The sequence below is a fragment of the Nothoprocta perdicaria genome, unplaced genomic scaffold, assembly GCF_003342845.1.
Source record: "Nothoprocta perdicaria isolate Ctin4 unplaced genomic scaffold, notPer1 scaffold_56, whole genome shotgun sequence".
Taxonomy (NCBI): Eukaryota; Metazoa; Chordata; class Aves; order Tinamiformes; family Tinamidae; genus Nothoprocta; species Nothoprocta perdicaria.
Window position 1 is genome coordinate 3,178,746 of NW_020455821.1, and position 26,729 is coordinate 3,205,474.

General features: G+C 39.1%; 1 long non-coding RNA gene across 3 annotated transcripts in view; it reads left to right on the forward strand.

The window, feature by feature from the left end:
- Positions 1–26,729, forward strand: part of LOC112955410 — an 84,147-nt gene that overhangs the window by 26,550 nt on the left and 30,868 nt on the right. For all 3 annotated transcript variants that reach the window (XR_003250882.1, XR_003250880.1, XR_003250881.1), the window contains exons 2-4: positions 18,362–18,390; positions 19,053–19,121; positions 26,428–26,602. This is a non-coding gene — a long non-coding RNA (uncharacterized LOC112955410). The remainder of the gene's footprint in view (positions 1–18,361; positions 18,391–19,052; positions 19,122–26,427; positions 26,603–26,729) is intronic.

A 26,729-nucleotide genomic window follows, 5' to 3' on the forward strand; every position in this document is an offset into this window, starting at 1 on the left:
GGAAGGGGCTCCTGGTTGCTGCCCGCRGCCACTTGAAAGCTATAGTATCCCTGCTTCCAGGCCTAGGATTACAACGGTTTATCCTGCTATCTCTAGCAGCAGTTTCAGAAAGCAGCTTTAGAAATCAGGCTTATTTTGTCTGGCAGCAGTTTTTACTATTTGGGACTATGTTTGGTATACTTGCTAAGGTTTTATTAGGCTGTTAGTCTATTTCTTAACTGAATATTGAAAATTATCTTCTGGACTACAAAATTTAAAATGTTTGGGATTAGAAGTGTGTCATCTTGGGGAGGCTGGTCTAGGAGTCCAGGAGTTTGCCCACTGAAGATCCACATTGGCAAGGCATATTAAGGCAAACCATTTAATAAAACATTCAACTAAAAATATAGGAGCGATGGGGAGCTGGAGTAATGCAAAAGATGCTATGGAAGGCTTTATCATCCATAGTTAGTTTTGTCTCCTGAGAATTGGCTAGCTAATTCTGGCGGGGGGATAGGTAAACCCTGGAAAGCAACAGAATTTCTCTTGAGTGGGGAGAAGACAACACMGGATACTGAGAAAAGAGCACTGTGAACTCAGTTTCTTCAAGACATTTCTGACTATAAATGTTATTTTCATGTTTAATACCCCTTTATCCTCCTATCCTCAAAYTATATCTGAGCCTTAACTTTATTTTTGTAAATGCCTTAACTTTTCGAGACTGATTTCAATGAAAGCTTTTCAAGTTYGTAGAGGTATGAGAAAAGGACTGTGGACCTGATAGCTCTTGTAGTTCTTAATACAAACTTAAGAAAACTTTCTGATAACACTTTATTTAACAAARCTGAAGTCTGAACTGTTGAAAATCCCATGTGTCTGTATTCTTCTAACCTCTACTCTGCAAATAAAGGTGTATATATATCCTTTCAGTAAGGGAGTTGTGTTTGTCCTGGTAGATAAAGTACAATTTTATGTGTTTGAGCTGTGTATTTTATATATTTAAGCTGTTTAAGATACAACAGCAGAGGACCAAGGTCTGATGTCTGATATGTGTCAGTCTTTGTTCTTATGGCCAGAAGACTGGGACAGATGACCGAAGGTGAAAACATCTTAAATCATTAGGAGCAAGATGAATTAGAAGAAGATTTTTATAGGACAAACTTCTGAAGCMATCTCCAGCTCTTGTACTAGGTTCACTGAAGGGAAGCAACAATTATCTTTGGATCTGGAGACTATTTTAAAATTTTTCAGTTAGTTATGTAGACTCTATGTGTTTTTCTTTCTCTTCTCTCCTTGTATAAATGACTTCAAGACTTATTGTTTAGTCTGAGAGACACCCCTCAGGTTTTAATAAAACTTCAGAAAAAGTGGAGGGGAGAATTTGTAGTTGGATGCATACTTGAGATGAAGGTTGGATTTTGTAAAGATGAGGAGCTTAAATACTTTTACCTGAGAGGAAAAAGTGTTAAAGAGAAGGCATGTTCTGAAAACTGTCTTGAATTGTTCTTCAGAGAGTTTACTGAGGGATTAGTAAACTAAGTTTATTCAGTTAAAAATTGGTTAGCAGAGAAACGTCTCTGAGGTGAGTGCAATGGAAAGTGAGTTAAAACAGTCTTAAGTGCCTTAAGGAAGTGTCTTAATTTCAACAGGGTTCTGTGAGAAGGTGCTGTGGCAGGAGAAGATGTCTTCTGTGTCTTGTGTACCACATAGCACAAGCAGTAGCTCTGTCTTGAAGACTTAGCAGCCCAAAGGCTGTAATAGTAGGAATTTTCTGATAAGCTTTGACTGACGCCCTTAGGCAGTTAGGGTTTCGCTTGAAACAGAAATTATTTGTAAAAATGCAATGGAGTTTGAMTATCCAGTTACTTTTCACCATAGCAAAGCAGTTAACATTTGCTGATGCTGCTGGGTTCCTAATAGATTTATTAGACCACGTGGTCTTGCTGTGCTGTCTAATTTATATGACCATGAATGTCTTTTCTAAATAACCTGTGCTGCTCAGTGCACAGATTATAGGTTCAAATGCAGTTGGGGCCTTCTTTCCTAAGCAGRTTTATGCTCAAGTTTAAGTGAAACTGTGAGGTGCAATTTGCCCTGTTCTCTCAGGSTTGAAGTTTCTCTTAAAAATTCCATGCTGAGGGGAGAGATTTTTTTTTAACCCTTTTAAATGACATTAAACAAAAAAGGCAGTGTATCTCTTCAATACTGATGGGAACTCTCATATCTGGATGATTTTGTTTATCCAAAGGACAGGAGTATCTTGTGCTTCACTCATGCTGTCTTTGATATGCTGAAATAAGTCTGTAAGCTTTTCTCCTAAATAGTTTGTTACCTCTGGCTTTGAAGCCAGCTCTTATGCAAAAAAAGCCTGGGATAGGTATCAGGCTAATGCCAGTAGCTGTTCTTGTTGCATGTCCTTGGGTTTTTGCTTCTCTTAGTTGATCTCTGAAGACTGTAGTGAGTTGGGGAGATTTTTGAACGTGCCTACTCTAAAAGAAGATCTGAAGATAAGAGGACCAGCAGAGGTACATTAGTGTATGTTTAGTGAAGTTTGTGGACTCTCACACAAGGATTCAATTCTGTTAATTTTGTTGCTTCAAGTGGCATAAAATGTAATTTCTGATGTTCTTATTATAAATACCTATAATTTGGGCAGCTGTCTGAGGATTTACTCTTAGTAATGAAGACCTGTGGGTTTTAAGTTCACTGAAGGCATGTCTTGCCCAAGYATTCAAGTATACTTTTTGAAAAGGATGTGATGTGTTTTAGTCCTACCTCAGTATGGAGTTGGGATTTGCTAGGGATCACCCGGACTAAGAATCTCGGGGGTTCCTGAATCAAATAATGGATATAGATCTTCATCAGAAAATGACAAATTTTGCTGTTTGAAATTTGTTTTGCTCTACAGCAGAGTAAATTGCATCTCTTGTATGAACTGAGACTAGATTGAATCTTCAGCTTCCTGGAAAAGTCAGACTTTAATTCAGACTACGCAAATCAGTGAAAAGACCATCAAGGGTGTCTGCTCTCAAAATGCCATTGTTATTTATCCCTAACTTTTTATTGACCGGCATTTCTTGATAGAATTTGCTTAGTCTGAACTGTTCTCAGCAGAATCACTCGTTAGTGTTGTAGCTGGGTGTATTTTTCTTTTTGCTTAATGTTTTCCACACGATTATGTTTCTTCATGAAGGAGCATAAATATTGGAAACTTACAGAACAAGGGGAGGGGACCATGTATGAAGATGGGTTTGCTGAGAGCAGTGAAAAAGAATCACCACAACCCACACTGGAAACCAATGCAAAGCTGCCTTTTCCTTTTCATTTAGCTCTCTTCCTCTGGGTTACCTTCCCCCTTCCTTTCATGTATATCATCTGAGTTCTCTTTTAGTTATAAAGCGGGCACGAGAAGTTAACTTTGGCTTTTATGAATTATAYTTGTGCCTTTCATTTTCCTGCAGATGTTTTGCACAGCAAGACAGGATTGCTGGGTCTGCTGCGTTCTGCCCACACAACATTATTAACATGCAGCTGTGCACAAGCATCTGGCTAGTGTGGCTGAAAGCATTTTGGAATGAGTAGGCAAATTCCTTTCTCTAACCATAGCAGGCATAGACCTGATTGGCAGTGGCCCATGGAGCACATTACCTCTTTGATATGAGTGAGAGAGTGCCTTGATGTTTTCTCATTCCTGTTCTTATATATATAATTTTTGTGCTTTTCTTTCTACCCTTCCCCTCTCCCCCTTCCTCTTTTAGCCTCTTCCAGYAAGGCTGGAACACAAATGAGCTGGGATAGCTGAGGTGCTTGTTCTCAGCTCAAGCTCTAGGTGCTCTCCGATCAGCATGTATGGTCTCACATATTGATAGTGTGTTTAAGTCTTTGATTAAAACATGACATTGAGAGGTCATTACAGAAATGTATCGTGTACCTTTTAGACCARTGCTGTTGCCACCTTCTTTAAACATCCCTTCCTACTGCCCAGCCTTCCTAGATTGTACCTTTTCCCAGGCTTGTTATTTTAAACTTTTAGACATTTGAAATTATTCAGCTCTTTGCCATTCCCATCAATTCAGCGTTGTGGCTCCTACAGTGTCTTTAATAGAAACTGGTTGACCTGTGTGCTTTAACTGTTCAGTGGAGCTAATTTGGACAAATGATCCAGAAAACTGGGGGGCTGTGTAGTACTGTTTTCCCTAGTTGCTTGCATGTAAAGGCTGTTCACAACTTCCTGTGCCTTGATCTTAACCTTGGTTTTGAAGGGCTTGAGAGCTAGGCTAGCCACAGATGATATGCCATCAGGTATSCTGATAAGCAATTTGAATCTTATAATATCTTGACATTTTCTAAACAGAATATGAATGTTTCCTTTCTGACAGGGCTGCTTAAGTACTGCTTAAGATTTTTTTTTCAATTGTCTGCTAAATGGAATTCTAGTGTAATGCTCTACTGTTATATAACTACTAATTTCCACAGTTTGTTTGAGGTGGTTGTGGCCGAGGGGAATCCTGAGGTTAGGTTTCTGGATATGTTACAAGGTGATATAGCATCTTTACTTTTTTTTTTGAATCTCCTCTATTTCTAGGTCTCTAATAATCTCCTGATTACAGTGTATAGCTRTGCTGACTTGTGTTCTGGTAGACAAATCTAGTGATCGAATATCTGAAACCTTTAAATATTTGGGTGTTTTSTTGTTGTTGCTGCTCTTGTACAGCAGGTGAGAACAGGAAAGCCTGTGGCTTTGGTCGCTCACATTTACCTCATTATCTTGTCTGAGCCCTGAGAATCTCAAATAGAGAAGGTGCTGCCTTTAGCAAGGCTTGTTGGTGCACCTGCACAGCAGAGCAGATGAATGGGTGTGTTCTTGTGCTCTTACTCCAGCAGATGTGATYGAGATGCCAAGGAGCATGGTTGCTTTACTAAACTAGCGCTAGTAAATGCATGCTAGTCAGCCCCTTCTGTCAACTAATATCAGCTTACACTGGCCAGAGAGAATCTAGAGGCCTAGGGAGTAGAAAATGTGAGGATTTATCCAGCTGCAGTCAAATACAGCAGCTTTCCTAACGATGGGCAGAGCATATTAGCTTTGTCAAGGGGTGATGCATAAAATGCAGTAGCTGTGCCTGGCACCAGGGAATGTTCTGCTGCTTCTGGTGGTCCCTAACTTGCTGTTTCTACTTATGTGGCAAGATTTACTCATTTCACTGCAATTCAGATTGTGAGTGCTATGTCTAGGGCTGTAAAGAAGAACCTTATCTGTATTATTCCCCTCTCTGAATATATTCTTGGGTCCTGCATAACTCAGAAGTCCACAACCTTTTCTGTTGACTGAATAAAAACACTGAACAAGGTATATGAATGGGGCAACTTCCCCCTTTACTTGTTGTGTTGCTTCCCTATTATYTTTGTGTGTATGCTAGGCCATGTTAAAGGCTTTTACAATAAATGTCTGTCTGGAGTGCATAGGGAGCATTGGTCCAGAACTTTAAATAGTTCAAACATGGGAAATGTGACATCAAAAGTTAGTGTAATCTTGCCTTGAATGAGCAACTTGACTAACTGTAATTAAAATTTCATTCTTAAGATTATCAGGCATGCTTGGCACAGGGTGACATTTGCCTGCCTATTCATATCACTGCTAATTAACCATGTTGGTATTTACTGAGTTTCACCCATGTGCAGTGATTTGCTCTAACGAGCCAAAAGTGTCTGGAGTCATTGAAAGGAAAACCCTTCTTCATTACCTTCTGACTTGCAGCTTAGTTTTAGATAAAAGACTTGCTTCAGCTGGTGGCTATTTAAGTATCTGTTTTGACTATGTTTTCTCATTAGATGGAAACCTATTTTCTTTACTTACTAAAAAGGCTAGGAAATTTGTTAAGCAAGTTGAGTGGGTGTTTTGTGGTTTCTGTCATGACAGTTTTTCTTGCAATTACAGTGTTTTTCTTCCTTCTAACAAGATAAAACATGTGCTGCGAGTCCAGCTTCTTCTGAAATACATCCTAATCTGTAGGAGACATTGTAGGATAAGCAAACAATTACTGCTGCCTTGCTAAGGTAGGGTGGGTGCTCCATCACCTGCTCTGACACTCAGAAAAGTAGCAACCAAGAGGATTCACTGGGGAATCCTCTTTAATTGCTCTCTGTTTTGTGTTGGTTTCCAGTGTCCATGCCTTGTTTCCAGCTTGTTTTCATTTTTGTGGGCAGTGTGGTGATTCCTATACACTGTAAGCTGGAGACTGGAATAGGGGCCTTTCTGCTTTCGTTGATGTTTATASTATAATCAGATGATAAAGATGCCCTTTCGATCAACGTCTTACCACAACTTCTAAGTAACGTTTTGAATTGGATTTTTGGCCTTTGGATTTAGGCTAAATTCTGGCTGTATTTTACARAACTTTCTGTCTGGTAACAGAGTGAGCTCTTCTCATAAGACAACTGTAACCAGAGAAAACCTTGAGAATTCAGCAGCTCCTGCAGCAGCTCTAGGTAGTACCAAAACTAGAGGTGTTTCTTTAGGGAGGAGAAGGTTGTTTCTGTGTTTCAAGTTGGAACTAGAACTAAACCCCCCAGAGCTGTGCTTCACATCCAGAAATTTAAATCTACACTTGGATTCTAATCTTTTCCCCCCAAATCTGAGGGGAGGGATGATGCTAATGTGAAGCTATAGTTCACAACCAATTTCACGTTGACTGTTCTTTGACAGATGGTTATTGGTTGCACTGAAAGTATTTGTGCATAAAGGAACCCTGGAGGAGCAGTTCCGTATTAGCAGCATTACTGTTTTGCAAACATTTGATGTAACATGAACTTTATTTGGTTAGAAGGGTTTAAGTGGCAGTCCAATCCATAYGAATGATTTCCTTGAGCTGCTGTTGCAGCACAAAACACTGTAACTGACTCTGTACTCTTATACCTCCATAGACAAAGACTTTTTTTTAAAAAAAGTCCTAGAACGGTGTCTTTCGGTTTTATTAATGAAGTAGGGCTTAAATCCTGCTTGAACTGTGAAAGGCTGAAGACAGTTTAACATGTGTTAGTAATGTCCAGATTGGATTATTGTAATTCCTCGTTTGTAGCTCTGCCAGCATCATCATTCAGGAATTACTGCTTGAAAACACAGCAGTGAGAATGGTCCCTGGCACAGCAGAAAGAAGCAAGCTAAAGAATCCAGACTTCTCTCTTCAGAGGCTCCTGGTTCTAACAAAATTGGCTGGAACATCTGCCTTAGAAACTCTTCAGTGTTTACGTTCCTAATTGTTTGACTGGGTGTCTGCGTAAGCGCAGACCCAGCCGTTTCRGAGTTAATGCCGGACTTCTGGCAGTAAAAAGCAATGCTGAATAGATGCAACACAATCAATTTATGTGAAGTGCTTTTTCAGTAATGTTTCCTGTGCTGTGAAATCTCCTACAAGAGTTTATGTTAAATTGGTTCCTTGCTTGTTGGTTGGAACTAGTATAGCACTTCAGCTAATGATATTTTGAAGGGTCTAAGACTGCTGTATTTTTTTTAAGGGTTGAAGTCCTACTTTGGGGTACAATCTATAGATATTTGATACATATGGACTCAGTCATCACAGAGGATATAGTTTTGGTGCTCCTTACCAGAACAGAGCTCCTATGAAGAATAAACTGTGCATTCTAGTTCTGTTTTTTTGTTCCTTTGTAGTTTAGGAAAGAACAAAAGAGAACTTAACTTTAAACATATGCTTCTATTAAAGAAGAGAGAGGAGGGGAAAAAAAAAAAAAGAGATTTCCTATCTACTTTCCAGAATTAGGGTATATCTAGGCTGGAAAACTTGATTTAGTTWCAATGCTATCTTCAGTGTTTTCAATATCAATATCTTTCTGCATCTGTTGTACAATAGCAAAGGTCATTAGAAGATTTTTAACCTTGTAGGATTGGAAGTCATAGGTCATTTTTTGCTCTGAACACTGATAGCATCTGCAGCTTGTTGTTAGACATGAGGCAACAAAAGTATACAAGGCTTTTCCAGTAAGTAGATATTTATTCCATCTCACTCAAGCCATGACTGTGTGTCAGGTATGTGTGAGTACACTATTTGCTATTTCCAAAACATCTGTTACAGCAATGAAGTAGGAGGTATGCGCTACTACTTTTAACATGATTTCTGTAAGATTTTTTCCAAGTTGGAACTACTAAATGCTTCCYTTCTATAGATCATACCTCTGCCCAGTTTTGTCATTCATCTTATTATTTAAGAAATCTTGTCTAACTCTTCTGTAGGGGTCAGAAAAAGGTTTTTAAGCTAAACTTCTTAAAATAGTAATTTTTCTAATAAAGCAAAAGTGGCTTGCATAGAAATACAGGTAAGACTTATTGGAGATTTGAGTGGAGAAGTCAAAAGGACATCTGATCAAAATATGCTTTATCAATACCATACTTCCAGACTCACCATGCTCTTAATTGAACTGGTAAGAATGCTGTATAGAAAAGCTAAGATGTAATGTAAAATTCTTATAATTTTACTTGCAGGAAAAACTTTTGGAAGGCTTAATGTTTTGCCGTTAAGAAATTCTAAATATTTTGCCATCAGTGAATTAGTTTAGCATGAACTTGGAGACTATAGATGTTTTTGATACAGAAACACTCAACTGTTAATTTGAGTTGGAGGAGACCGAGGCCACCGAAGCAGGAAGGTTGCTGACCACACACCTGGTCGCAGTTGCTGATACTGAAACTGAATACTAAAGTAAGCAATAGCTTACTTAAGTGAAGCAAGTGCTACTGGAACAAACTCTGCCTTGCCCAAGAAATTCCTCCAACATGATTTTCATTGGGAGGCTCTGCATTTAGCATCTTGTATCTAGTGGTACATACCTTTTGACTTTTGGGACACAGCTAGGTTGCTGATGTCTCTGCATCAGTAAATGCTTTATACATCTCTGGTGCCAATGGGGGACAGGTGGGTCACTAGACGAGATGCAAGAAGTCAAGGCTTAGAATGATCCTACCAAATTCTAGGAAAGGAACTTCCTAAAGCAGAAAACAGTGAAGCTTTTCATGGTGGTACCAAATCATTTTGTCTCCAGTCCAGTGTATGACCATAAAGCTACCAGAAAGGGCAGAAAAGGGAGGAAGAGCATGACTGACTCTTTCGTGTGTGAATGCAACTTCCTTTTAAATTTAGTCTCTCTGCTTTGTAGATAACTTTCTTTCAACGTGTGGCACGCATTGTCAGGCACTACTTGGAATTCTGTTCCACCAAATGATGTTAAAGTGTTTCAACAACTCTGTTGGGAAATCTACAGTACAACTTCTTTCCTTTTATGGCTTGAAAGGTCATTATCTAATGTTTCCAACAGTTCATCTGCTAGGTCCTCGCTAGTTCAGACTGTGCTTTTTATTTCAAGAGAAATTGCAACAGATTTAATGAAGGGAACATTTTAAAAACGATTTTCGGTATTCTTTTCCTAAAGAGATTAAACTGCTAATGTAAGTGTTCACAATAAAACAATAATCACACATAGGATGAAATTTGAGATCCAATCAGTCTGTGGCTTTCACACACTTGRAAAGAATTGATTGAAATGAGTGCACCCCTCATGTGCCCCTGCTTTTTTTCTCTCAATTTCTCGCACTGAGAGCACTGAATAGAAATTTCATTGGATTTTACCTGACTTAACCCCTTTACTAGACAGAGATTGTAGCAAACTGCCTTTTGGGGGATGTGCTGCAGGCTGTATCATATCTGACACTTTTCACTTTACTATCTTCTAGAAGGGCACATGAACAGAAGCATTTATGTGAGTGAAGTAGAAAGGGAATGAAAAACTTTTTTGAGAATGCAGTACAGAGACCATAGACCTTAATCTTGTTAAATGTTTTAATTTATCAATTTAAAGGAACTGAAAAAMCATACTTCTGGCTAGAGTCAGACCACACATTTGTACCACTTTTTGGTGGTGAAGGGAGGAAACATTTACTCTCAGAACCAAAGCATTTCTCCTTTAACTGAAACATTAAATATAATGCTGGAGTTTCCCGCTTTTTGTGGTTGAGGGAGTTCTATGCCACGAATGCAGCATTGGTGTCTGACAAGAAATAGTAAGGAAGCTCGTTACTCTTCATTAGCCTGTGGATTTTTTAAATGAATGATGATTTTGAAGGGTATCTCATACAAAAGGGTGACAATGGTTTTCCCAAGAGCTATGTATTGTGTCCCATGAACTGGAAATGGTATGGAAAGAAATTGATGATGAAAAGGCTGGTGGTTGTAAAAGACCCTTAGGGCGGTTCACAAAAAAAAAATGTGGAATCTTTGTATAGATATAGACAAGAGAAGCACCAAAAAGATGGCTTGGTTCATGAGGGATTTGATTCAGCCGTATATTGATTGGAATAATAACCATGCAAAATGCCAGGAAGGCAGCCTTTTAGAGCTCCTCCTGTGTAGTGCTGCTTTTGTAATGCAATTTGCTGAATGGTCAGTATAGCCAGAGGATATTTTGGACTGAATCCTTGGAAATGAATCAAGTGCTTTATGATTTAATAAGGCTGGAAAAAGGGCGCTGCTTGTATTTGAGTAAAACCTTCTAGTACTATCATCCAATTTGAAATACTTGTTAAGAGAGAGCACTAGATGAAGCAGCAYGAAAGTGACTTTGAGAGACTGTAAAATGCCCCAAGGTGTTTTGATTAGAATTCATCAATTTGCAGCACAGGAGTGGGACAGCCGCCGGAGAGCGACTGCAGCCGACGTTCATCCCAGCCGCGCTGAATAAGCGCCTGGGCAAAGTGGCACCAGGCGTCATTGGGGAGGAAAYGGCTCAGGGCAGCAGGTTGGCAACAAGTGAGTTGCTTTCAACACGCACCTGACGGTATAAACAAACCTGTCTTAAAGATAATTAAGAGTAAAAATGAATACTGAATGTGGAGAACGACGCGGGAGGTTTTAAGTCGAGGTCAAGGGTTTTCCAAATACACTGATGGGGTGYGTAGGTATGCAAAGAACTGGTTCTCTGGGGAGCTGGGGATGGAGACTGAAGACTTCAAACAGCTGCAATCTTTTATCTGAAAAAGGAARAAAATCCTTATTTGGTTTGTCCTTAGAGAAATGCAGATCTATCTGGGTGAATTTGCTGTTTGCTTGATACAATGTGAAGGGACAAGGTTTGCAGACTGCAGCAGGCAACACAATTATCAAAACTCYGGTGGTTTTCAGGAGAGGGGAGGCGGGGGAGATGCTTGTTGGCCTTCTAGGAATAAAAGACACTAACTGATGGGGCCCTTCAGCTGAGACTTTTGATATATTTGTACTTTCAGGTTTGAGAACAAATGCCCTTTTCTGAATTGTGTTGTATAGGAACTGTTTTTGGTCACTTGAGATGAGCAGGGCATATTGCACTGCTTTTGAGGAAATAATGGAATATTTTTCACTTTTTTTTTTCCCTAAGGAATGACTACCTGTCTAAGTTCCTGAGCCTCTCTCYGTGCAGACTAATGAATCTGCATAGCTCTGCATGGCTGCAGGAGTAAGGCTTTGTCCAGCCCTTCTTTTCTCCTATGTGATTTCAGGAAAGAATAAAGCACATGGTCCTGCTTATTCCTCTGGGTGCAGACCTATGGCCCAAGCTGCCTGATTGCTGGTGTAAGAGGATTTGTAATCCTTTGTGTGAATGTATAGCAAACRGTAACCACCAGAAATCTCCTCATTTACCGTAAGTGAGGGAAATACCATGAACTGCCATGCAAAGGCAGAAAGCCCACTTTGTAACGCATAGGTAATCTGAAATTGGGTTCAGGTTTATTTGACTTGTTTTCAGACTTGGATAATAAACTAGACTGAGACTKTTGGATAAATTAAGGAAGTTTCATGGATGTTATAGTTAACTGATCTGTTTGTAAAATCTTTTGGGGAAGGATATTTAYTCTCCTAATGTCTGTCAAGCTTGTTTTATTCCTTCAGTATAACTAGAATAAATGGSATTGCCAGGTGGGTGAAATCCTGCTTATGTTAATGGTCAGTGGATTTAAAAAAACAGTCCCAGAATGGTTGAGCTTGAAGTGTTAAGTATAGAATAATATTTGGTAGCAATAATAAAATCTGTTATTTTTAGCTATAGTAGTTTTCAAGTGGTGCACACATGCACATTCTTCTGTCCTGTTCAGCCACAGGTGCAGAAGAAAAGGAAAACTGACACTTTAAATTTGAAGCCTCCCAGTTTCAGATGGGAGGATAATRCTCCCAGTTCACACCCTGCTGCTTGTAAAATTCTTTTCCAGTCCAGTGTTCCATGGTGCCTCTTTAATTTGCTCGCATTAGCCCCCTTAAATTTAGGTACACATTAGAGAAGCTGTATCTCTTATTTGTTGAACATAAAAGTCTCGTTACATAAAGTATATTTTTCCATCGGATCTCATGACTGCTACCTGATTTTTATCTCAGAGTAGTGGAAGAATGTGGTTTATTGGGTAATGGAGCGAACTAGGGAGTTCATGTTGAAGGGAACAGTCATGCTGYGCTGAGCAGGAAAAGTATTTGGGGAGCCAGCTATAGAAGTCTCCCTGAGGCCATCAACCAGGTTTATGACTGTAGTTAAAAATAAAATAACAGGCAAACTGGCTACTGGTATCCATTTATGGAGGCCCAGGACATGACTAAAAGTGCGGTTGCTCCTGTACAAAGATCAATTTTTTGATGTTTTAGATATCATCAAATTTGATCATTTTGTTGTGCAATGGTGCAATAATTTTTGAGGACATGACAGGAATCAACTTGATACTTACCATGATACCTTATGAAAACCTGGTTTGTTTTTTATTAGCTATAGGAGGAACTTGGATTTTAATTTCTTATTGCATAACATCTTTGCTATAACTTACTGTTTAAATGACAGGTAGTAGAGATGGTTGACACTACTAGTTATTTTAGGGTCTCTTTCTTGTGCAGCTGTGTTTATCAGGGATGAATACTGAATTTGCTATTACTTGTTTATTTGTGTTTATGGAAAGGACTTAGCTGAGTCCATTTCCATGYACTGGCATAGGATGGGTATCTTCCATAGCTATTAATTTTTCAGTGATTGTATAGACAATATAGGGGATTTCGGCCTATTCTAGTGTGCCACGAGCTTTAGCAATTAAAAGTTTTACCTTGAACTCTAATTCTATGCAAGCAAATTAAGGTGATTCAACCTTTTTTTGTGGTGGGAGAGGCATAGATATTGAATTTATTTAATCTTGAAAGGCTTGAGCAAACATTTGAGCTTTGTTAAAGAGCATAGGTGAAATATATTGCAGAAGAGCAGCAAAAGCAATGTTGTGACTGGCATCATTCTTCAATCCACACTTGAAAAGTAATGTTTGCCACTCTATTCTTAATGCTAGCTGTCCATTTCCCTAATGGAGTAAAGTGGTCAGCTTGTACACAATTTGGTAATTACATATGAAAATGGTATGTTGACAAACAAGAATTTATTGCTTCACCCATATCTTGAAGTCCCATCTACTCTTCACAATGAAGCATTTATAAAACAAACCATAATTCTACTGCATTTCATTTTTGCATGACTAATTGCATGTTATAATTTACAATGGCAATTTCTTTCTCTTGAAAGATGCTGCCCACTTCTCCCTGTATATTGATTTGTCTGGAGATGGTTAATGAAAAGAGACCATCTGAGGCTGAATTAAAATGGAAGTTTTAGTTTAGAGATCTCTTGTAGTGGTGATAAGAATATAAATGTTTCCAGTGCTGCTCTTTTCCCAGCAGATATGTTTGAAACTATTGATTMTTTTGGTGGTCTTGCAAATAAATGTTTCTAAAACGCAGGTTCTCAGCATGTGGCATTTTGTGGGATGGACCACAGGTAGTTGCGTTATTCCATATACTGTTTCCCTAAATATCTGCAAGGATGTTTAACCTGCAGACATAGGTTTTGGACCAGTTCCAGCRTGTCTTTTGTAAGATATTTCTCTTTGGAGCACAAACTAATTACATCTGAGGCTCCCTAAATGCCAGATCTTCACACAAATGGGGAATTGTGGGTAACAAGAGCTACATAATTTTCTTGCCACTAGATGACTGAAAATGTTAAGTAGAACCCATAATGGATAATGCATAATCAAAAATGTATTTCTAGAATTTTTAGAGGATCTAGCCTACTAAAATTAATCAGCTCTTGAGAGCTTCAAGACTGTTTTAATAGTAATTGCCCACTTGAACCTTCACAAATGTCTTGATAACAGTCTCACACAAGAGCAATAACTGTTTCATGACTGCACGTTTCCTGAATAATCGCTCCAGCTCTTTTGAATTTTTTTCCTCTTTTGCTAGGTTGTGATCCCCACTTTTGAGATCTTTTTTTCCTACTGCGAGCATGAAACCTTTTTATTGATGCGCTGATTTCTTGTAGCAGTGATCCACCCTCTCACAAACATATACAAAAAAAGTTAAGCAGTATTTTTATGCAATTAAAGGCACTCAAAATATGATCAAAAGGTACATTCCTGTGACAGTATACCATAGATTAGTTTTATGGTCTCCATAATGACAATTGAAATGGAGTCTACAGGTCTAATTTGTTGCTGATTTGTCACCAAGAACACCAGGTGATATGTCCAGGTCTACTGAGATATACGTGTGTGTCTTGGCTGGGCACAGCAAGGAAATGGTTTATTTATTTCAATGGATCACATTTTTTTTCCTGCTTATATATTGTGTTATGAAGTGATGTAGCAGAAAGTGTAGCATATCAGTTTTGACACTGTACATTAAGAAAGATATGAAGAGACAAGAGGTGAGAAGAGCCGATTGGAATCAACAAAAAGGGTATGAAACTTTGGCACGGCTGGTGAAGGAAGGCTGAAAGAATTGCCTTTCATTTCTCTGGGAAATAGAAGACTAAGGTATAATTTAACATACGGTGATGCAGTTTATTAGACCCTCTAGTCAGGGCAAGACACCTAGGAGGGTGAAGTCAAGTCATGTAAGAAGTAGTAAATGCCATAAGAAAAAAATGCATGGTATTATGCTTTTTATTTTTTTCACTTGGACCTTTTCATGGATGTGAAATAGTGTAATCCATTGAAGTCATTTGTTTATAGCTTTTGAGAATTTGGGTGGAGAAAATGCTTTTAACCCTTTCAGTGTTTCAGTCTGGAACTTTGTGCTACAGCATAGAGGTCGCAGCTGGGATAAAGAAATCCCTGCTGGTGACTGAAGCAAATGCCCCAGAGATCTGTAAGAAAGAAAGCAAAGTTAGGCAAGGAAACAGTGATGTATCAGGTCAGTGAGAGAGATAGGACCTCACTTTAGACTTCCTCATTTGGCTCACATTTCTTCTTGGATATTTCTGGCAATATTCAAGGCCCTTTGGCACTTAAGGACATAYGTTGTACATCTGAGGATCCAGAGTGTTGCAGGCTTCAGTGGCTAGAGAAGACTGATGCATGGAGGGCCTGATGTGGGTAATGCARTTATTAAAGCCTATACTGGACTTTAATCACAAATGAGCTTGATCCTTTTGAAGAGTAGACTGGAAATAATTTTCTTTCTGTTTTTTAACTTGACAGTGCATAAGGTTAATTTATTTTTTGGCCTGCTGTTTAGATTTTATAAACTGCAAAATAACACTAAAATTTCCAGCTATGAGTTGGTTGGATTAATGCACCAAAACATACTCTTCACATTAATTAAAAAAAAAAGAAGCTTTTAAAGTCACTAATGGAAGTGGTAAACGTGAAAGAAAAATGTCTAAAAATAAATGTCAGAAGTGACTGGAAAAAATAATCTTTTAAAATGCTTACCCTAAGCATCAGGGAATATAGCAATCCTCATAGGAGCAGATAGTAAGGAAGAAACAAAGACGTGCCTGGAGCCATATTATCGTTATCGAGCCTTGYAAGGATTTGCATTTCTTTTCTGAGAGAAAGATGCATCTTTTCTGTTGGGTTCTAACAGGCATCTCCAAAGAGGTGTTAAATATTTTGGGGCATTCATTGGAATTTAGAGCTTTGTTTTCAGAGCTAACATGTGCTGTTCTGTTGGAGATGAACTGTTGTGCTGCTTGAACTCTGAGCTATGTGTATTGTTCATGAAATCAGGATTGCATATCATGCTGGTTTTAACCATTGAAAAGCCCAAACTGATCTTCAGATTTGAGTATTTGATTCTCTTCTGAGTAAGAAGTTATGTAAAAGCTGATTAACCTATAAAATAGAAATTAGTTCTGRGAAAATATTGCATCTTGAGTTCTGAAATGGAGAAAAGAAAGAAATTTGTGCTCTTTGATTTTTTTCAGTGCATCAAATTCACATGTTTATAGCACTTCATATTCTCTCTTCTTTAAGAAGAAAGAAATGTATAGTAATTGCTGTACTGGATTAGATTAATTGCCCATTTATCAAATATCCTGTTTCTAATATTGGGCATTGCTAGATTGATTGAAAATGCATGCGAATTCACAATACAACATGCCTAGTTTCTGTCAGTTGGTAGCTGAAGCCTTGAAACGCCAGACCTTGCATTTTTTGTATTCCTGTTTTTATTTTTTTTTTAAATCATGCCTATGGTGAATGTTTTTCTACAGACTGCCCTCTCAAATGGGGAAGCAGACGGCAGTAGTAGATTTATTCCCTTCAGACCAGCAGGGTTTTTTCTTGCTGAGACAGAATGGCTCCCAGCTCTCCCTGTGGGGAAGCAGAGCTCTCCTCTTTCTTGGTGTGCAATCACATTCACGTGCTCTACTCCACGCAGAGTTGTTGAAGACTGTCTTAATGCTCTAGTCAGTATTTTGACCAATGGATAACACAAACATCCAAGGCAGTTAAAAAGCATTAGATATATTATTCATAATATCTATATGTTGGTTGACAGCTGGCATTTTGAGAGCGTACCTTACTAAAAGTTTCTGCTTAAGAAGCAAAGCAAACTCCAAAAGTGTCTTGGACGCATTTAACTGTGTATGGAATGAARATGGGTGAACTTCTATCTTGCATTGGGCCTAGTTCTCACAATTGGCCTAAAAATTGAGGGCTGTGAGAACCTTGGATGTCTGACCTCAAGGGCTTTCTTTGCTCCATCTACGTTAGACAAGTGTTGAGTCTAACTACTTCTCACCTTCTCCAGTTATACCAGACATATCAACTACCCATTGCATTCACCCTTGATGCATGTAGTTCACTTTTATACTTGTTTTACATCAGAACTGGACATACTGACCTTGGTTCTGTGACCCGTTCAAGGCCAATACAAGTGTTGTGAGCTCTTGAGGAACACTTGAGAATTGTTAAGAGGAGACGAAAATGCAAATCCCAAGTCCTATAGAAAAGACTTTTGTTACTCAGCAGCTGTGGGGGAAAAGGGATTATTTTAATTCATCTCATCTGTTTTTCAAGGTCTTTTAGTGCTTCACTTAATAAATACAATAATATGCTAATTATTATGGCAGCAGTATTTGAACTGTAAGCAGTTCAAAACAMTAATACCTAATTTAGGCTGAAGAATTCTAGAAGAGCAGAGCTGTGCCAGGGCAAGAGCCAGAGGGGCATCTGTGAGAATTTATCTCCCTGTCCTTAGACCATCCCTGGTCCTTCCCTGGTCAGCTCAGATACCAGCTCAGATGAGTGCTGCAGCTAGAGCCTCTTTGTGGACATTCCTCAAAGAAGCATCCTGTTGTGATCTGGAAAAATCCTGCTAGAGGCAAGTGCCTTTTATTTATCTTTACCATGCTGTGTAAGGAAACCTTCTGTGCTTCTTTCCCTCAGGATTAGTTATGGAGAATCCCACAGAAGTACAAGAGCTGGTTGACAGAGGTGCTAAATCAGTGAGAAAAGTTCCTAGTTATAAGAAGTAGATATCCAAGATGGAATATAACAGRTACTAGCTAGTTACAACTGAGAAATATTCAGTAAGTGAAATTTCTGTCAGTAGACTGTGGTTGTGTTAAAGTTGTTCAGAGMGCTGAACTAAGTTGGTCTGTCCTCCTTGCCTTCTCCATCTTAATAGCCTGGTTCCTAATCTCTGCTGTCCAACCACAGTGTTTCATTGCCTTCACTCCCRTGAAGTCACTACAGTGACCGTTAAACCCTTAAACGGCACCTCAGCTCATTATCCCACTGAGATGGCCTCTTATCCTGGCAATTAGTGTGACTTGARCAGAGGAAACTTCTAGTATGTTTGGGGTCTGCCTTACAGTTGCAGAGGTGTCTGTCTTCCTTATTTTGAAGGAGATAGCTAAAAAGCAAAGACTATAACATATGATCATGAGGTGCCCTCACGAGGCAGGCAAATAGTTACTGAATAGAGTAACCCAAGTGTGTGAAACCATTACTGAATTTCTGGTGACTGCTGATGTATTAGAGAAATTATCCATCTTTTTTGACTGCCAATTAAAATTCTGGATTTTCTTTTTACAGGGCTTGAGGACTGGCTGTCGCAGTTTTAGGTATGGAAATGGGGGCAGGTTGTGGCCTTAGCTGGTTGATAGATGATAACATAGCAAAAAAAAAAAAAAAAGAAAAAAAGGAACAGCTAATGGCAAAAACTTTTACAGCATCTTTTTAATCCTGCTTTGTGATAAAATTCAATCTGAAAGGGTATTCATGTGGCTTTGCTTGATAAGGCATCATACAGAGTGATAAACGGGTTCTTGAGTGTTAGCTGAAGTTTTAACAGTCGCTGCTTTTATATATTGTTGTTCTGAAGCTAAACTTGATCCAGTTATTAGTAATAGTAGTATTCCTAAATTGCTAATCTTATCTCCTGCTAATGGAACAATCTTGTGTTGGAGTAACTGAGTTACAACTAACAAATACGTGCAGCCATCACAAGCATTAAGATAAAGCTAATCTTGAGGACCACAGAAGACTATTTCAAATGTTGTCTTGACACATGGACTGCAGGGTAGAGGTATTAGCCATCAGATAGTGATGTTCAGAGGAATTTAAGTGCTCTCTGCTCATTAAAAATGAAATGTACTCACTGAAACGTCTGAAAATATATTCCAACTACGTTCTTTTCTGCTGTAAGAATGGATTAAACACCGAGTCCAAGAAAAACAGTCCAAAATCAGGGTTCCCAKTTCCTTTTTATTTCTCTCTACAACAGGTAATGTGTTAACTGAATGGACTATTCCTCTGTTYGAGAACAAATGCCATGGGAGCTGTAATTACTCAGGTATGATTTGACAGTAATTGTGTATAAAACTGTTGCATTTCTTTCTTTCTTTCTTTTTTTTTCCTGGAGTGCTCTGCATTATTGCTKCTTTAGGTGGCAGAAAATGGATTCTTTTCAGCAGACAGGTCAGAGGTCTGCTGAAACCCCATGAACATAATGCTGACTGCAGGCAGGGTTCACCTGTAGTGCTAGGACTACTTTTACTAGCTACTATTATTACTTGCCATAGCCTACCCATTCTGGCCTATGTGAAATAATATTTGCCATGTGGCGCAGTATTCTTGTCATTCGCACTGTAGCTGTTCCCATCCTTGCTGGTGGGAGGCTCTTGGGGCCACTGTGCATCTACTGGTCTTGATCTATGGCTATTCTGTAATAAGCTCTGCTTGGGTGAGTGTTGTTGTTGGTAAGGGCTGCAGAAGCAGAGCACTCCACAGAAGTGGACAAAATACATTGAAGATGGTCAAAGGAGAGGAGAAAAAAAAACCACTATAAATGTTTGGAGTCTGAAAGGCAGCGTGGAATGTGCTTGGCAAAAAAACTGTTTGATTTCTGTGGTTTTGTAGCAAACTCTGCTGCTTTGGCRTCACAGTAGAGATAGGTGATTGATTTCATGTCAGTCTCCATRGCCTGTTTGCAACAGGGGTAGTATGTGCCATTGCAGCTAGAAGAAATTATTTCTGCTAGCACAGGAATAAGTACAGCAGTGTGGCTTTAGGATCATACAGGACACAATTTACCTGTTTGCTTATAACAGGTAGGAAATGAGCGTTAGGAGCCACTGTCTTTACAGAAGTTGAGCACTGACTGGGATTTTTCTTTTTCTGCAAAGACTCTGTGATAAAGGGTGTTTCTGTGGCTTATAGGATKTCTTTGCAGCCTAGAGCTCCAAAGCTTCTTAATTCAAGAAGCATTCTATCACCTGTCCATTTGATTAATAAAAAAGAAATCCTCTGTAATCATTTAATAGCTCCAAGGGCAGTTACMTTGTGTAGTAAATTGGGAAAGGTCTCAGCCTGCTCCGGCACCTCAGCCATGATGCGGAGGGTGCAACAAGATTAGAAAGAAGAATAGTTGTGAATAGGTCAAAAAAAAAAAAGTCTGTATAGTCCAGGGAAACCTGGTTTTCTGTAAAATTTGGCTAGTTTTGATGAGGGATCTCATTGCTGGGAATAACTGTGCAGATCTGGGTGCTTTTGAAAATGGTGCACAGAAAGTGAGATTGAAGAGTGCAACAACACTCTGGAGTGTTCTCCCTTCTCAAGTCACTTAAGAGAGGTCAGTTAAGAGGAAAGATTTAGAGCCCCGATATATGGATGTCAGAGGGGTGTGTGTGTGTATATGTATGTATAAYGTGTGTGTATATATGTATAAATGTTTGAGCAGGAGTTGATAAAGGGGGACAGGAAGAAATAGAGAAGCACATACCTGTGCATGGAGACTTGAGTGTTTTAAAGAGGAAAATCAACCATGGGAGCATAAAGTTTCCTATAAGCAGGATTAATAGTAGTACCTTTAGAAAAGGCAAATCCAAGATAAGTAGAAAGGAAAATGAGAGACTAGAAATCTCTCTGGGATTTTTCGAGAAAGGTGTCTATATCCACCTTTTAAGATGTGCTTAAATACAAAAAGCAGATGGAATCTGCAGTGGAGCAGGCTGCTGCACTGACACAGGCTGAGAAGCTGAATAAGTCTTTTGTATTTACCCTGCTGCAGGAACTCTGGAAAAAAACAGGCTGCATTTCTGCACCCTAAGCTAACACCCAAGTCAGCAGTCACAGGAAAATGCTCTGTCAGTGAATAAACTTGATTGGCAACTTGTAAGATTTGTTGAATGTGAAAGCTAATGACACCACATTTGAAAAGCAGCTGTGTTTAGAAAGCAGTTTTTCCTGTAGGAAAAAAAATTAGATAAATATAGGAATTTGGTTTAATTTTGAAGAATATTTCCAAGACTGAGATCTTGAACATCTTCTGTCTCTCTGACTGCTGGAAATCATGTGTGGAAATCATGTGGAAATCATGAAGGACCACAGTGTTGGGCATAGGGTCAGATCAAAATCAGATTCAGTCTTAGCACTGTCACTTATTATAAACCTCAGCGCCATATGAGGTTTAAATATGATTGCAGTGAACCTAGAATTATCTTTTCCTGTAAACTTATTATGTGAAGGCTATTAGCTGCTCAGTGAGAGCAAAAGTGGAGCACAAAGTTCAGAACTGAGAGACTTATTCTTGGAGAACCCATTTTCGTAATTCCTGGTGAGAAATATATTCTTTTGAAAAGTGAGGAACTACTTTTAGCACCTCCCCAAATCACAACAGGGAAGAAAAGATTGATGCAGTGTGTTCAATTAAACAGATCTAGTSCTTAATTAAACTGTTCAGTTATAAAATGTCAGGGTCTCAAAAAAGAGGAAAAATCTCAAATAATTATTGATCGTCAAATAGTGTGCCACTTYTGAGTGTTATCAGCTGACACTGGTGAATTATTCATGGATTTCAGTTTAATAAAGTAATTGTACTTTCTGGTGATCAGTATCTGTGTGAAGTGTGATCAGTGCCTGTGTAGTGGCTAAATGCAAGTTGCTTTTTTTTTTTTGTTGTTGCCTCAGCACTGCTTGGTCTGCTTGTGTTAAAGTCTCATCGCTTCAGAGTAGAATGAGTGCAGCAGTCTTTTCTGGAACAAAAATCTGCAGCAGCCTTTCTGGAAGGTGGTGCCTGAGCAAAGAGAATTTCAGGATGTAAGGATATGGTTCAACTGGAGGGTTACATTATAATTTAAGAAAAAAAGATACTGRAGGGAAATCTCCTTTACAATCAGGTTTCATTTGAAAAGAAAAACCAACAAAACTATTTTAATGTAAAAATAATGCAAAATGCAAAACAGTATTTACATATTTTGCATTATAGTTGGGCAATCAGGAGAGACTTAATCTGGCTTGTAAGCATATCTTCATAAACATAAGCCTTCATAAGTATAAAGGCTTCTAGAAAGAATACAATCAGTCTAAAATATACAGCCCGTGATAGCCATATCRAATTTATTACTTCTGCCCTATTCAGAGAATAAGTATAATTAGTCCGTATTTGACCTATTTGARCGTTATGTGCTCAAGAGCATTTTGGGAAACTTTATGTTTGAAGATGATTATTTTTCTGCTAATCAGAAGTTTTCTGTGTAAGCCAGTATGTGTGAGTATAAGTGAGTCTCTCTCTCTCCATATATATGGAAACCAAATTGCTAATCAGAGCACAAGAAAAGTGGTTTACAGAGTTTAATTTATCAACTACTTTCAAATATACTGCTCAGTTTTCTGTCAATGTTTGAAATCTCTTCTGTCAAGGTTTGAAACTGTTAAGGTGGGATCTACTTTTTCTTGTCCTTTGGCTGCTTTCCCTAAGTGCTGCAACACCTGTCAGTGATGCAACTCTTACCAAAATCAACCTAGGAATGATATTATTCCCATTAMGCAAGTCCTTCAATTTCCTGGAAGATAGATGAGGGTTTTGGCACATCTATGGAGTCAGCAGACGTTGTGTGGATGGTAAACTCATGGAACTCCAACTATCTAGGGACTGTAATTACCCTTTCATTAGACACTSGCTCTGCTCTCCCTGTGAGGTTTGAATGGGTTCAGACATAGGTGGGATATGTGGATTATTCTGATTCTCAAAATTCTGATTTTGAAATGCATGAGKACTGTCAGAAAATGTGAAAGATGTTGCCCTCTCCCCCACTTCTGCTCTTCTGGTTCTGTATGGAGTGAGTAATGCATCTCCATCTRAATGGAAGTCCATCTGAAGCACAGGTGTGAGGTTTGTATTTGGCACACCAAAACACCAGACTAGGGTCGGGGCTGAGTAACGGGCTGGTGCTTTCTCTGCCAGGCAGCTGCAGGAGAAGGATACCTTCTCCCTGCATTTGTGCAGTCAGTTTTCACAGTTGCTCTGCACTCACWGCTGCAGAGTTCTCTGAAGATTGTGCATACCCAGCTGATGTCCCAAAAGGTTGTGCAGAAAATCCATGAGGGACCAGGTTGAATAATCACATGTCTTGAGAAGAACCTTATTTTTGTCCAGCTCTCAGAGTTTGTACAATGGAGCTGCTCTGATACTGCTGCCCCAGGAGTCCTGCAGCTSCTAGGGCAGGATACAGATGATTTTCTTTCTTCCCACTGTAATCTGCATGTAAAAATCACTTATTTGAACTACTGCATACGYACTTGTATGTAGTGTAACTGGAAGGACATTCTGTATGAGCATGAGGAAACTGGAAGCTCACAATGCTTTTATGTGATGTAGAAGGAACTGAAACCAGCACTTGCTGCAACACCCTTAACATGGAGAGCAATATACAGCCTTTGAGAAATCACATGTCTTTCCTTTATATCCTGGAATTTCATTAGAGAGCTGGCCAAGTAGGGTTTCTGTAGATATTCTTCCTGCTTGCTGCTCTGATCTTCAATTACTACTAAGTTCTTGCGTTTGGAACAGTGAGTGCTAGATCCTAACTAGTCTCAAAATAGGAAGAAAAAAAAATCATGAGTTAAAAGAAAGCGTGTAGATACTTTTTGCTGTTTCAACTGCTTTTTTTTTTTATTCTGTAAGTGGGAAGTATGTTTAGAATGAGAGAAAGTTTACAGGGCTAGTTAGAGCATTTGACTTAAGTGTCATTCCAAGATAAACACCTGCATCACTGTCTGTATACAAATAAGCAGATTTTTAAAAAATCTGCATAAAGGAGATATGGCTCAGACATTGTAGTAGTCCATGATGATTTGTCTGCTCTTCCCACAGAGAATCTTGTAGCTTGTTTACAATGTTAAATCTGTCTGTCTCTTTACCAACTGCTTCCCAAGATGTTGACTTTGTCTAGCCGTGTCCTCTTCATTCTTCCCTGTTGTATTACTTTTCCTGCCAGGATTCCAGAGTCTTGTTTGCATGTGTGCAACATGTTTCCTGTGTCATTTTCCAGCCTAATTCTGTATTTCAGCCTTCTAGGCTGAGTGGTCAGCATTGAGACCGGTAGACTTGGCAAGATGTACTTCCTCCTCTTCGTAAAAGTGGAGGCAGTGATCTTTGGTTTAATGGAGAGCGATGGCAGATATTCAAGTGGCTTCTCCTGTGTTGGAGTGCTTTATATTGTGTTAAATCTTTGAGGTCCAAAGTGTGACTTGAAGCACCAATAGCAGAGATGAGTATCATGATCATTGGAACTGAGAGATGAACCTCTGCTCTACCTGAAATCACAAAATGATGCATTGTATCAATAGAAGCTGGCAATGGACTTCTGATAAAGTTAGTGGCTTTTAGTATCCTCCAGTCATTGTTTTCCAGGTGTTTCTGTGATGTTGCTGGCATGTCTGGCCCAGAAGGAAGTTATTCTTAAGGATTATGAACAGGCCTATGCCAAAATACTGTTTAAATGGATCGAGTCTTTTCTCTCATCCTGCCTGCCATGAGTTTGTTGCAGCTGTACAGATAATAAAGCTGCACCATTTTTTTCAAGGTGATCCCAGGTGCCTTTATAAACTGCACTGTAGTTCACTGGGTTCACAATGCTGCTGCATAACACTAAGAAACCCCCTGTATGGTCATTCTTTTACTTAATTTAATTTACCTGTGGTTTTTTTTGGTGGCTATTAAACAGTGAATTGATTTTTAATTTGGAAATTGTTTGCAAAATGATTATAGTGAATTTCATTCATCAATTGGAAAGTGAATTCAGAATGAGAATCCAATGCTGTTAGTTCATCTGGACTAACAAACAGCCACTGTGCAGCAGCTGTGGCTTTTTGGAAATCCAAGCATGGCTTAATGTGAGCAGTGTCGCATTGTGGTTTAAGGCCCAACTGCGGACTATAGAGGCTACAGGTTACACTTAGCTATCTGGACTTGAATCCCACCTCATGTAAATATGCTCAGTATACAATCTGTCTTCAGGGTGTTGGGATTTGAAACATGTGGGATGTTAGCACTAACAGGGGAAAAAAAGAAATCAGGGGAATACCTGAAGCAAAATGTATGAGCTTCTACAGTGTAGACCTATGTGCCAAGATGGGCAAGAGAAAWTTTTAAAAATATTTTACTGACTTAAACTCAAAGTGAGTTGTTTGAACAGAAAACTCCTATTTCTTGTGCTTATTCATTAAAAACAAACACCCCTACCCCAAAAAAACTCCCCACAAACAACAACCAAAAAATCTTCCAGTTATTCCATCAATCTCAAACCTTAAACATAGAACAAAAAGTTGAGGAATATGAAAGTAACCGAACCCCAGTGTTTCAGAAAGCTCTGAATTCAGCTGCAGRCGATCACATCAGAACCTGACCCACTGGCCAAGCATGTGGCAGCTGTTTGCCCACATCTGGCTTCCTCTGTTCTCTAGCTGGAGGTGCAGGTGCTCCTGCAGCTGCTTCRGTTACAGCTTCCCTCTGGCACAAATCCAGAATGAAGTGCAAATGTGCACTTTTGGCTTTTCAGTGGGATGCCTTATGTCTTCTGTCCTGAAATATATATTAAAATCGCTAAAGCGACTTTATCTCAGTTATGGCTTCAGTTATTTTCCTTCACAGTCCAAAAGCAGAACAGTGCTGATGCTGCTTTCTCTGTATACTTGGCTTTGGGAATCGATTGCTTTTACTGCTTCCCCATGCCTTAACTAACCAGGGATGAGCGTCACAGGTACAGGGACAGGAAAGCTGGGCTTGTGAGAATTGCTTCCAAAGCTTGTGTGCAAAGGACTGGTGGGGCATGGGCAGATCTCTGCCTGGGGGCAGAGCTACCTCAACCCTTGGAGTCCACAGTATTTGACCGCGAGCAGATTCTGTCTCCTTTCCTGGGAAAGTAGTGACTTGAAGGTACCRTGTTTGGGGATCCTAATTCAACGGGATGGTCAGTCCTTAGCAATAGTCTTAAGGAGTTGTTGTYAACATGATCTCTTCAGAGTTATTTGTTCTCCCCCTGGATTCTTTCACTGATTTAAGTTATTTTTGGGGTAAGTGACTGTGTGCTTTTTGTCTGTCCTCTGGGAACCCCAAACACRAGCAGAGTCAAAATACAGGAATATTTAAGTTTTTTGKTTTTTTTYCAGAAGGTTTGAATGCTCTTAAGTAAATTGAAAAGTATAAATGGGTATTTCATGTGGGGCTTAATAGAACTAAGACACTTTTAGTTGTTCTTCTCAGAATGTTTCATGTCRCTTCAGTGTGCATCTTCATTTACCTGAGCTTCTGTAGTCCCATACAAGTGCTTTAGATCTTACATCTCATTTTTCTATTCTTTCTTGGGATCCTTTCCCAGGCTGGATTATATCTCCTAAGATGGAGCATGCTGAACCTCTGGTTCTGCTAGATGTGGATCATCTCAGGAATCCCATGACTGCAGTGTGTGGATGGAGGCACCATTATTATAATTTTCAGAAGACACTGAAGCACTTAAGTGGATATGGTTCAACATGAAGATAGACTTTGAGAAAGTATGTATATCTCTTCATTCTGTTTTGTGTTGACTTTTCAWCCCATCTGGGGAGTGTGCACATGACAAAAATGACTTTTCCCCAGAGAAGGAAACTTTGGTTTTTAATCTCTGCTGCTGCTAATCCT